At 43.3% G+C, this 12,944-nt stretch overlaps 1 protein-coding gene across 7 annotated transcripts in view; it reads right to left on the bottom strand.

The window, feature by feature from the left end:
- LRRC4C (leucine rich repeat containing 4C) overlaps positions 1 to 12,944 on the bottom strand; it is a 1,155,306-nt gene that overhangs the window by 909,442 nt on the left and 232,920 nt on the right. The gene's annotated exons all lie outside the window — the stretch shown is intronic.

The following is a 12,944-nucleotide window of genomic DNA, read 5'->3' as shown; positions in this document are numbered from 1 at the left end:
CTTCATGATTAACACCCTAAATTGAACACTGGTATTTGTCACATTCCTTCCAAAGTTAACCAAATGACCCAGGAAGAAGAATGCTGGAGACCTCAGCTGGGCAGGGGGTGCCCAAAAGAGGGGGTGGTGGTGGGGTTGATGATGAGGAGATGCGATAATGAAAACCAGTGGGAACTCCAGAATTTCCATATATGGGACTTGTCTAGGGTGGCAATCAATTGCATCCCTGCTGCAGTTTTTATAGTAAAAGTAAGGTTATTTCTCAATTTATATGTTAATTTCAGGTATCCTAGGATGGGGGACCTAGAGGGGATTATGGGGGATCCAAGAATTAAAAGACCTCTCCCTCTCTCTACAACCTGGCCCCATTAAATCAAACTTCCCCTCTTTCAAAGTCTACCTCCCGCTAGGCCTGCGTGGTGGGGTGAAAAGTTTAAATGGTTGTAAATACCTGTAAGACAAAGCAAAAGACTCCAAAGATTTGACATGTGCAGAGTAAGAGTCTCTATTTAAAGAAACTAAACAGTAGCTGAAATTAACCAAGAAGGTGCCTCTTGTTGTTTGGAACCAGTTTGGGAGCTTCTGTTCCCAAAAGCGATCTCAACGTGACACCTAGTGGCGGCTCTAGGCTTACCCCTTCAGGTCCTGACAAAGATCCCCAGTCTCCAAGGTATTCACAACCTGTCCTGGGGTTCCAACTTTACTTCTATGGGAGGAAAACTTACTTATTTCACAGGAAAAAAAATCAGAAAAAAATTTTTAGAAGAAAATGCTCAAGCATCATTTTGAAGATGATATCCAAGCTTTTTTTTTTTTTTTTCCTGGTGTATGAATTGCCTCTTCTTGATAATCTATGCGGGTCTTCCTCACCCCCAACAAACGTTGGCCTACTTACAAATTCAAAGGACAGAAGCCCTTTTGATGGTATTCTAACTAATAATTTTTCCACGTTAAAAATTGATAAATATCTCAGAAGGAGATTACGCATTGGTTTCCTTTGAAAGATTTTAGCCGGTGATTTTTCTTAAAAAAAAAAAAATTAATTATTCAAAAGTGTTTATACAAGGCATGTTGGTTTTGTTTGCATATGGGTATTTGTTTTTCGGTTTTATTGTTTTTTTATTTTTAGATTCTAAATTGAGTTTCTTCAAGCCCTGTAGATGCTATGGCCGCTACACACCACCACCACCACCACCACCACCACCACCACCACCACCACCTCTGCAAGCAAACTTGCTATACTTTTTGGCCAAAATGGGGGGAAAGTAGGCTTGATACTTCACCTTTTAGGAGCCCCCCTTGCCCCATCACTGGCAGCCCATCATCTTGGGCCACCTCTAGTGTTGGCTCATGTCCTCTTGGGCACTCCTCCTCCATCCCCTCTCTACCGTCCTAATTGATCAATCGTGTCAGCACTAATGACCTGATGAGAAGACCTCCACTGCGAAGTTTAGAGATGAGCTGGGCTCGTCCAAACTGGCCTTCTGCTGACATCAACACATACAGCAACAGTGGGGAAAACTGCAGGGAATGACTCAGCTTCCTGCCATTACTGTATCCTCCATCTCCATGGAATGAGTACTGGCTTACCAGGTACCAGGGAGCTAATTCTGCAGCACCCCCCCCCCCCAAGTTAACAATGAGCCTGAAGCCAAGGATTTTTGTACTTTTTAGGTGATGATTCCCTTTTGTTGACTGTCATTTACTGAGTGTCCTCTTCGTATCGGACATGGCACTAAAACCCTTTTGCATCCTTCTTGCAAACCCTCAAATGAGCCTTCAAACAGTGAGCTGCTTGGTTCCCATTTTAGATCTATGACAACTGAGGCTTAGTGACTTAATGTCATTCTGCTTGTAAATAGCAGCACTGAGAAATGCTTTTGTCTCCGATATGCTTCTTTTGAGCTTCTCTCTAAATCCTTGGGAGCTGGAAATGGAAGCTCTGTAGTGTAACAACAATCCCCCACACACAGCTACTTAACAATAAACCGAGTCTCTCAGAGACTCAGGATACGTACTTATATGCACACATAGTTGATAATGCATTAAAGTAGTCTGATGTTATAATAAATACTTTGATCCTAAGTCACTGGAAACTCCTGTTTTGAAAATTGATCCCTTTTATCAGCTTCTTGGGCTGTGCTCACCATGGAAGGCCTGATTTCTTCAGGAGGTCCTTCAACTCAGCCCCCATCCCCTGTTTCCTCTTCTGCTCCTCCCTTCTCCTTGGGGATGGGATACAGACCCACACTTGGGGCAGACAAAATGCGTGGCTTACTCTCCATGGCTTTCATTCTGATCAAACACACTTGAAAGCACCCCTAACACAAATCTAAAGGGTTCTGAATATAAACTCTTTGGTTTTGCAAATCTCCTCTACGATGCTGAGGGAAAAGACTGTTTCTTTGGTAACCGGGATTCAAACACTGGACAGCCATAGACGTAGAATCATAATTGCAAGACTGAAATTCTGCTTGAAAGCAAACAGGAAGCATTTTTTCCCCGAAGCTATGGGTTTTAGATGATTGATATATTTTAAATAAAATTGCAAGCTTTATTTCAGTATGCGCAAGAGTCCCTGTAACCCACGGACCTAGAATCAGAAACACAGAGACAACAAAGCTACTGCCATGGAGGGAGCAGATTGTAGTGCTTGGAGTCAGTCATCTGAAGCCAGCGTAGCCAGCTCTAGGAGTCACCTCAGACACCACAGTTGACCTCTCTGTGCCTCACTTACTTCATCTGTTGAATGGGAGGGTTAAATGAACTAATAATATAGGGAAGGTTCTTAGAACGGTGCCTGGAGTAAGGCAAGCAAGCCAAGCTGTAAGTGAATTCTCTGAAGCGCTGTGACGCTACCCCTGTAATCTCACCTCTCAGCCCACAGGCTGTGGGAGCCTTTCTCCAGAAGAAATCACTGACAGGTGATGTTTATGAGAAGTAGGAGGCATTGCACCATTTTTTTTTTCTTTTGCTCCCTTTCAATCTTTCTCTTTGAGGCAGCCACATACAATTGTTAGATCAGAATAAGTCTTCACATTTTTTTTTCTTCAGATGATGGATGGCAAAACTAAAATAGGTCCTCTTGAGATAATGTTTTTGAGTGTCCAGCTGGTGGAGACAGGAAAAGCAATTTCAGTGAGACAAGAGCCTTCGAGAACAGATTTGGAGAGAAAGTATTATCTTGGCCTTCTAGAAATAGAAGTGCCATGATGCAGACTGCAAGGAATTAAGATTATCCACATAGGCATTTTGCTGCTCCCCGTAAAAGAAGAAATGATGGGAGGGATACAGACAGGAATGGCCCTGCCAAATTCCAACTTGGCCAACTAGCCTGCTGAAAGCGATGCAAGCCTGACTGGGCACCGTCTCCTGCCTTGAACATTTAACATCCCGGATGTGGCATGACCGCGGCAGCAACGGCTGGATGCCCAAATCCTCACGCAGGGGACAACCTCCGACAAGCCGAGGAGTCACCTACAGGGCAAGTCTAGAGACCGCCCGCCAAGCAATCTCTGAGAGAGCCACTGCTTGCCTACTGGGGAAGAGAACATTCTCAGACTCATGGCTTTAACCCAACTACCCTAGCTTCCCTTCTTGGAAATCAGCTTCTGGGAAGCTGGGAACCTAACTCCCGGAGTTAAGACTGTGCTGAATGGCATCATCTAACTGACAGCAAAATTTTTTTTTTATACTTCTTCCTTTTTTTTTTTTCATTTTCCAGCTTTACTGTGATGGGATTGACAAAAATTATGTATACTTAGGATGTACCACGGGTGTTCTTTAATAGTGCTAAAATATGTTGAGTGCCTTGTATGTGTTTTCATTCTTGATCTTTCTTCCTCCCTTCCTCCCAACGATACTCATTGAAATTGTTGTTTGCCAGGTGCACGGAATACAACGATCAATTCAGACACAATCCTGGCCTGCAGGTCTTGAGGAAGAGAAAAAAAAAATCCACAAGTAAACACACAAGAAAATCATCAACTGCAACAACATATACTACAGAGACGGGCTGTGCTGTGGGTCCCCCTGGAGGACGGCTGGCTCTAGGTGAGATGGTAAGAAAGGCTTTTCCGAGGAGATGACCTGGAGGAGACACGCAGGGCTGGACGGGAGTAGCAGCCTTTCTTGGATCCGAGGATTTTTTGTGAGCATGACCAAGGATCAAGGCCCTGAGGCAGGAATGACTTTGAAATGTTTAAAAAAAAAAAAAAAAGCCGGTGTGTCTGAAACATAGAGAACGAGGGAGGGTTTGACATAAACTTGGAGACGGAGGCACAGAAGGCTTGTCCAGGCCGCGGAGGCCATGGTCACAAGGCCCTTCGCCCCAAATAATGCAACACAAAGCCACATATTGAAAAAGGTATGCCAAAAAAAAGAAAAATTAAAGGGGAGCGCCGTGGATTCACCCCTGGCTTGAATCGCTTAGACCTTCAGGCCCCTGGGCCCATAAGTGGCCAGAGGAGAAGCTTCCACGAGGCTGCCTGGCTGCGGTGGCCCTGAGGGAGGCAGGCCCTTGTGGCCTCCCGGGGACAGAGGCCGGGCAAGGTCTTCAGGCTCCCCTGATGTCTGAAGGAGGCCGTCCCCCGTTGGAGGCTGGTGGTCGCTGCCCAGCTTCTAGGTGGCAGGCCACTGGCGAGCGGGGACAGTGGGGTTGCAGGCGTGGGGGAGCTGTGGGCCCTTGGGAAGCTGTGGCCGCGGGCCTGCCCTGGGAGCCCTGGCACCCGGGCCAACAGGGCCACACGACCCACCTGCGTGGCCGGGCTCCTGGGGGCTGCACCTTGTGGAGGAGACCCTGGGCTCCGGGCCTGCACTACCAGGCAGGCCAGGGGAAATGCTCCCGGTGGCCAGTGGCTCTGTGCACAGCTGGTGCAGGCCAGGCAGGCCCAGGAAACCCGCCTCAGCCCCTTGCACCCTCACCTACGACACAGATGCGCACAGAGCCCAGGAAAGCTTTCCAAGGCAACTTCATCAAGATGCGGACGATCAGACCACCAGGCCTTCCTCAAGCCTCCTGACAAGGGAATGTCTCTAGAGGCAAAAGCATTGGATTTTTTATTTTTTAAAGATTTTATTTATTTATTCATGGGAGACACAGATTGAGAGAGAGAAAGAGAAAGAGGCAGAGGGAAAAGCAGGCTCCATGCAGGGAGCCCGACGTGTGACTAGATCCCGGGTCTCCAGGGTCACGCCCTGGACTGAAGGCAGAGCTAAACCACTGAGCCTCCTGGGCTGCCCAGGGTTGTGGATTCTTAAAATGTACCACAAAACAATCTCATAATCCCACAGAACCGGAACGGCCTAGGACTGGCTGCCTCTGTTCTCCGCCGGGGCCCTCTGCTCCTCGCGAAGCTCAAAAAGCAGCAGGAATAGCTAGGCCTTGACTCGGTTTCTCCGAGATCTCCGCCGTGACCCTAACCACCTGCTTCCAAAGGACTCGCTATCTGCCCCCGGCCCACCACCGTCCCAGGCCTCACCACCTCGATACGCAAAATTCAGCTCGGTGAGGCTGAGCGGGGACACCTGCTCACACTCCTGCTCCAAAGCCTGAGGATCTTAGTGGATCAGGGAAAACATGAACAAAATACACACTTTATGTTCTTCCCACCTGATTTCTTGAACTGTTGTTAACAATAATACGGACGGACTCCTTGAGACTCTGCATGTAAAATCTCATTTCATCTCATAACCAAGGAGGGTGGTAGTGTCATTCTTATTTTTCTTGGAAACGTCCAGGTCGTGGGATATCAATTTGAACCATACTTACATTCCCAAGGATACCATGGTTTATAGTTTAAACGTCTATTTTCCGAGGTCATACATAACACGGTGCATGGATTACAATAAACACAATACGCGGCATATATTCCTAAACATATTGGAAACTGCTTACAATGCCAGCACTAACTCCTCCTTCTTTTTCCTCAGTGGGACTCACAACATGCTATGCAACATGGATCGGGCCAACAGACCCTAAACACCTTAATCTCTGGTTTCCGATCCTATAGACAAATTACCACATGGAGAGCTTTTAAAAAGACTGGTTATGCCCTTTCCTGGCCTGGAAGATTCTGGTTTTGTTGTTCTGGGCTAAGGCCTGGGCATCGGTTTTTAAAGCTCCCCTGTCCATCCCTCTGGTGATTATCAAGGTCTTGGGGGTGGAATAAAACTGCTCTGAACCAAGTAAAGTAACCCTACGTGTACAGACTGAACTGTCCCCCCAGGACTCACACCCTACAGCTCCAGCCCCCAGTAGGACTGTGCGGAGACAGGAGCTTCGAGGAGATCCTTGAGGGTAAATACAAGAGAGCAAAGGGATGGGGCCCTATGCTGATAGGATTGGTGTCTTTCCCAGAAAAGAGACCCAGTAGGTGCACACAGGGGAGAGACCACCTGAGGGAGACCACAGCAAGAAAGTGGCCGTCGGGGGGCCGGAGAGGGGGGCATCCCCAAAACCCAGCAGGGCACCCTGACATTAGACTTGGACTTCCCGCCTCCAGAACTGCTAGGAAACACGCTGCTGTTGTTTAGGCCACCCCGCCTACCATGTCCTGGAGGCAGGACCCCAAGTGCCTGATGGGAGGAGAGGCACCAGGGCCTCAGGCCTCCTGCCCTCCAGGCAACCAGCCCGGGAAGGGAGTGAGCAGAGCGAAGGAGCTTCACTCACTGGAGAGCAACTGAGCCTCGCAGGTTATTGTTTGCAGACCCTTCAACGATGGTGCAGAAGGCGAGCTGAGGACAAAGCACGAGCTGACACCCATAGCCCCCTGCCCCCCGCTCCCGGGTGGGCTGGGTGCGACACTCCTCAGGCGCTCCTGGCTGTCCCTAGGCTAAACAGAAGGCAAAACAAAGGCCACCTCATAGAGATGACAGTCCTGAAAAACAGGAGTCTCCCTCAGTTTACAAGTCTTAGTGATTTACTAGGAACAAGCATTCTTAGCGATAAACTAACATACAGAAGGAAAGTCCCAAGTGTCTTGATGTTACTGCTTCACCAGAGGGAGGAGCCACCTTAGGTTGACAATGGCAAGGCCTCTGGTATCCTGTAGGTCCTCTCTGGCTTATGAAACTTCTTTTGAAACCCTCCTTCTTTTCCTTACCCCCTACTCCCAAATATATAATCAGCCCCCCCTCATCCCCAGCCCCGGTGCAGCAGCTCTTCTGCCCATGGGTCCCACCCCCGTGCTTTGATAAAACCACCATTTTGCACCAAAGACCTCTGGAGAAATCCTTCTTGGTCGTCAGCCATGGACTCCACCAAACCTACCAACATTCCAAAAACTACACCAATGGAAAGGAGCACTATTGAGAAAAGACACGGGATGGAACTCTCTAAGAATGGGGCTTACCTCTCGATATTCTTACTTCTTTCCTCATTCATTGCAGGGTGAGCGCAGACCGTGCTCTTTCCTCTCTATTGCTCCCTACCAGATGTCACGGAGTCCACACATCCCTCCAGTTACTACGAGGCCAACTAACTACTCTTTGCTTTGTGTTTGTTTATACTTTCATTTGGGGTAGGACGAACGTGCGTGGAAGGAGGGTCTAGGAGGGTTATAACTGGTCCTGTTCCAAGAACAATTTTGAACATTTGAAGATAGAAGAGTCTATCCACAGCAAAGTTTTCAATCGAGGTTACTTTTGATCTTGGGCTTTTCCAATGCCTTGACTAAAGAGTGAATTGCAGCCTTTTTAAAAACATATGTGGATCAAATAAAATGTGAAGGTGACTACAGCATGAAGGAATTAATCAAGGGCTGCCAGACAGTGATAATACAGTTTTCACAACAAAAGCTACAGCTGAACATCTTCCCAGTATCACGACTAGGTTTAGAACACGTGGTCTAAAAAAAAAAAAGTAAGCTCTAAAATGTATGGCACTGCACCAAAAAATCTGTGAGGAACTAGGCTTATGTTTGGGGCCTTTAGCTTTATTTTCTCTATTTCAGAGAGAAGACAGTCTACCTCCTATGATTTCTGGAGCATTAATGGAGGCGTTAACATTCTAGAATCTTCTCAAATAGCGTTAGGATGGGGGCTTCATATATGTGATTTAATTTTCTTATGTCCTTTCCTAATACTTGTTTCTATCCTTTGGTTATTGAAAAGCTCAAATCGCTCTGATGCTCAGTCTCCATACATCGTTAATGCCTTTGCATGGTGACCGATGGCAGCTACACTTGCGGTGAGCCCAACGTAACATAAATAGTTGTCGAATCATTGCATTGTACACCTAAAACTAACGTAACATCATGTGTCAATTATACTCATTTTTTTTAAATAGGGGGAAAACATTTGCACAGGATTATGAAAGGATATATGTTAATCACTCCATTAAATGGCTTGGTGACATACAAAGTCCTATGATAACATTTGTTTATATTGTGTGAAATTATGTAGGGATTTGGGCATTAATCCCCAATTGGGATCTTTTCTCATACAAATATCTCCCTTTCATAAATAGCTGGGAGGCTGAAGAGATGAAAACCGACAGAGAAAGTGTTAGCCCATTCATTTTAATCTAGTTTAAGCATCCATCACTAACCAACAGGTCACATGACTGTCTGTTTACGTCTACTCCCTGAATCGTCTCTGCCACGTAGTGAGCGTGTCACAAACTACAAAGGTTCCGTGCGACAAATTTAGAATGATCATATTACTTCTCTGAGTGGCAAAGTTGCTAGCTCTCAGTTATACAAGATGAAATCATAACAGACTTTGCACATTAAGGTTGACAGACTCACGCATGTTATAACAGGAGAATGTAGGATGAATACACGCTTCTGTACGTACACTTGGTACCTTTCACATTTCTCTTCTCTTTGAATTACTCAAGTGCTCTCCCAACAGCCTTAATGAAACCAGACATAAACGGAATTACATTCTTTTAAAAGTGGAACAATCACACATCAACTTGCATTAAGTTCCCTCCCGGAGATCTAACTGGTGTATATAGAACCGTGAAAGCACAATTTGACCTCCATTTCTTACTCTCATTTGTTTATTCTGGAATAAATTTGATTTGATCTCATTGTAATATCCTTAAATGTACTAAATCTTGCATTAGTAAAAAGACACGTGAAGCTTCTCCACTACCCTATTGTTCTAGTCTCCATCCTGGGCCGTCAGTCTGTGGTCTACTGGTTCACGAATTACCTGCCTGCAGCATTTAGCTAGGTGAAGCCTTGAAATCTGTTTTGAATGAAGGGAAAACAGACCTCTCACTTTCCTCCAAATAAGGGGTATATGAAGAACACCCTCAATCACCGTTGGCCATGTCATTGTAGGAGTCTACTCCTACGATGAGTTCTAGTGACAGCAGTGGTCCAAGTAAGAGGACAAGCAGCTCTAGATTACCAGGCTGCCAGTAGGTAACTACTTCTGGAGTAACGATACCAGGTTTGCATCAGTGACCACAGACACTTTGCTTGGTTCTCAATAAAAATGAAAAAAAAAAAAAAATCTAGACTAGTGAATAGTTAGTTGGCAAACACCTACAACTGAAACAAACAAAAAAAAATATTTAAGTAAATCATGGTTCGTTTAGTGAAAAGATATTCTGGGGTTTTTAAAAATAGAAATGTTTATAAAGAATGTTTAACATGAAAAGCTTATGATGATAAATTGTTTAGTCATCATTTCCCCTTCATTTCCGCCATTCCCAGTTTCTATGTTTTATTAATGGATGTGTTACTTTTTTCTGTAGAAGCTTTATTGAGATGCAATTACCATACCAAACAGTTGCTCGCTTAACGTACATAATTCATCCACTTCTTCCTTTTTCATTTTTAGATCCTTGGTGGAGGGGGGTGGGGAAGAAAGTGTACAATTCAGTGGTTTTGAGTACATTCACAAAGTTGTGCAATGATTGTAGATATGTAATTTTAGAATATTTCATCACTTCATAAAGAAATCCCATGCCCATTATCAATCTCCCCTCAGGGTCTCTTGTCCCCTACCTCTGACCACAAGTAATCTACTCTTCCATTCCTGTGGATTTGCCTTTTTAGGACAGACCATGTAAGAGGAGTAATAGAATCTATGGCCGTTTGTATCTGCCCTTTTCCTGCCCGTGAGTTCACAGTTCACACATGTTGAAGCGTGCATCTACACTTCATTCCTTTCTAGTGGCAAATAATTTTCTATTGTATGAAGTACTCTATGTGGTTCATTTATTCATCAGTTGACATATATTTGGGTTGTTTCCACTCTAGGGCTATTGTGAATAAAATTGCTATGAGCATTCACGTACAAGTTTTTGGTTGATAGTATGTTCAGTTCTCTCAGGTACACACCTTTAAGTAGGATTTCCAGATCAGAATGGTAACTATGTTTAACATTAAACTATGTTTAGCTTTTTAGCATCAAATTGCTTTATGATGGCTGTACTATTTCACATTCCCATTATGTCATTGAAGAAACAAAAACAAAAACCTCAAAGAAAATAACCTTAGACTACTTAATTTTAGCACACTGTAACTATGGAGGCTACAGATTGATTGATTGATTGCTTTGCCTTTTTAAAGTTCTGAGCTCACTATTGCCATCTGATTGCAGCAAGATTTAGCCCCTACAATTCTTCATTCTATTTTTTTTTCAATTATTTCATTCTAAAAGATTATCCCTACTCCTTGCCACTATGAATATAAGCAAAACTGGAGACCGGAGAGAGAATTAAAACAGTACAGGAAATTTAGGACACAGAGACAATAGAAGAGTAAAGGTAGAGAAGTAAAATAGCCAGTGAGCAATCAACAATTAGCTTTGCATTTTTTTGTCAAGGAGAAAAAAATGACATTGAGATAAAGAACTTTGAGATCAGTAAATTGAAATCAGTAAACTCCTAAATTGGGAGGTTCAAAATAAGCTTTGGGATAAAAATGATATATTTTTTCCCCTTTAAAGACGTTTTTAGGCAAATAGAAGCAGGTAGAAATTGAAAATAAATCTCACTAAATGCCAGTGCTTCCAACAGCCCAGTGTGTGAAAATCCAGCTGTTCTTTTCTGCTTCATACATTAGCAGTAATAATGGCAAAGACGATGCCTTCCTTATTTGCTGACAGTGTGTTGATGATGCAGGAGGCAAAATAGCATTTCTCTTCTGGGCAATGTTAATTATGGAGTGCTGACAGGAGTTCAAAAATAAATCCCAATCCTTCCAGTCAATGCCCCACATCAATAGAATATGAAAAATGCGTAACCCACTGACAAGCATGAGGGAAGGGTACACTCTTGCCTGCTGCCTCTTCTCTCCCAATCAGTAAAAAGATTCACGGTAGATTTAAAAACCGATAAGAATAGTAGGTGATATCAGAATAGCAATTTAGAGATCTATCTATTATCTATATTTTTTTATTTACATTGCTCATTTGATTCTTTGAAGCAGAACGAAAATGTGACCTTATGTTTTTTTTTTTTTTTTCCAAGTCATAAAACTGAGAGTCAGAGGAATTAATCACACAGGAAATAAGTGGAAGAAAGAGGATTTTATTCCGGGCTTCTGTCTTTTCATCGAGGGCTAGAACCTTTCTGTCTTTCAGATCAAATTTCTGAGCACAGTCCAGCAATTCTAAAGTTATTTATATGGACAATGGGTCAGATTTTTTTTTTTTTTGAAATTTGGTCCATGTGATGAACTGTGTGTAACTACACCACACAGTTATTTTAGACGTGCACATTCCCTGCTGGAAATACATGAATGACGCTAACCTACAATATTTAAGACACTTGGATTTTATGGCCAAGGTACCTATTGTCAAAAACACAAGAGGGATTTCATAGGTATTTATTAACTTCCACTATAGTTTTTAAAGCAGCTTTTTAAGGTAATTATTATGATCTTCATTTTCATTTGAAGCAAGAAACTAAGAGTAATGAAGGTCACTTAGGTCAAATAACAAACAGAAAAAAAAATGTTTATACTTGGAACATAAGTTTGACCTCAAAGCAACACGCTTTTATGATGCTAGCTTGAGAAAATGTAGTTAAGCTTTTAAAAAGTGTTGCTTCTTTGAACCAGTGATTTCACAACTGGGACTCTATCCTACGAAGGGAATGAAGGGCATGTTCTATGATTTCGCTGTAAGAATCTTTATATCAGCGTTGTTTACAGCTGTCAAAAAAATGGAATCAGCCTAAAAAGAGCTCAATTAAATTGTGTTCTATCCACACCTTGCTAATAGTATGGAACCATTAAAAATCTTGTAATAGAAAACTATTTATTGGAAAAACAGTATTATCACAACATACACCCTTCCTCGTAAACTCCACTTAACCCACAAACTTCAGTTAAGTATCATTTCTTTGGTGATGTGTGTCTTCAGCCCATTTCTCATTCCAAATTAAATTAGGCTGACTCTCTTCTGTGTTCCAGTAAGTCTACACATATGGTGGGTGGTAGTATGCTTAGTGGTAGCTATGACTTCCTCGAGGTCACAAAATAAGCTTTAGTCACCTTTATTATCCCACTCCTATCTAATGCACTGGTTCATAAATAGGAGGTATTCCAGAAGCATCCATGGAAAGAATAAGTGGATGATTCTTCAGCAGTGTGTTCAAACTATTTCACGTTAAGGATCATGTGGAAAATAAGGCTTGGATGGCTTACTAGGGAAAACTGTCATGCTTACTCACAATGGGAGGAGAAAGATGCTGCAGATTTAGTTGCCCTTGACCTTATGTTGCTGCCTAAAAGCAGAAAAGGTTTATGATCCCAGCACACTTGTAACCCATTCAACCCATGACATGCATGGCATGGTCTTGTGACGCACAGATTGCAACGGTCTGACAATAAACTGCGACTATGTGGGGGTTTTAATGTGATATCAAGATATTTCTATAGGATAAAATAAAAGACTTTCTCAAATACATCTCTCGAAAGTAGCTGTAGCTTGTTTTGCAGATTTTATGTATATATTTATTTTATAAGGATAGAATTCTT

The sequence above is a fragment of the Canis lupus genome, chromosome 18 (genome assembly GCF_003254725.2).
Source record: "Canis lupus dingo isolate Sandy chromosome 18, ASM325472v2, whole genome shotgun sequence".
Taxonomy (NCBI): domain Eukaryota; kingdom Metazoa; phylum Chordata; class Mammalia; order Carnivora; family Canidae; genus Canis; species Canis lupus.
This window is presented reverse-complemented; position numbering and strand designations above follow the sequence as displayed.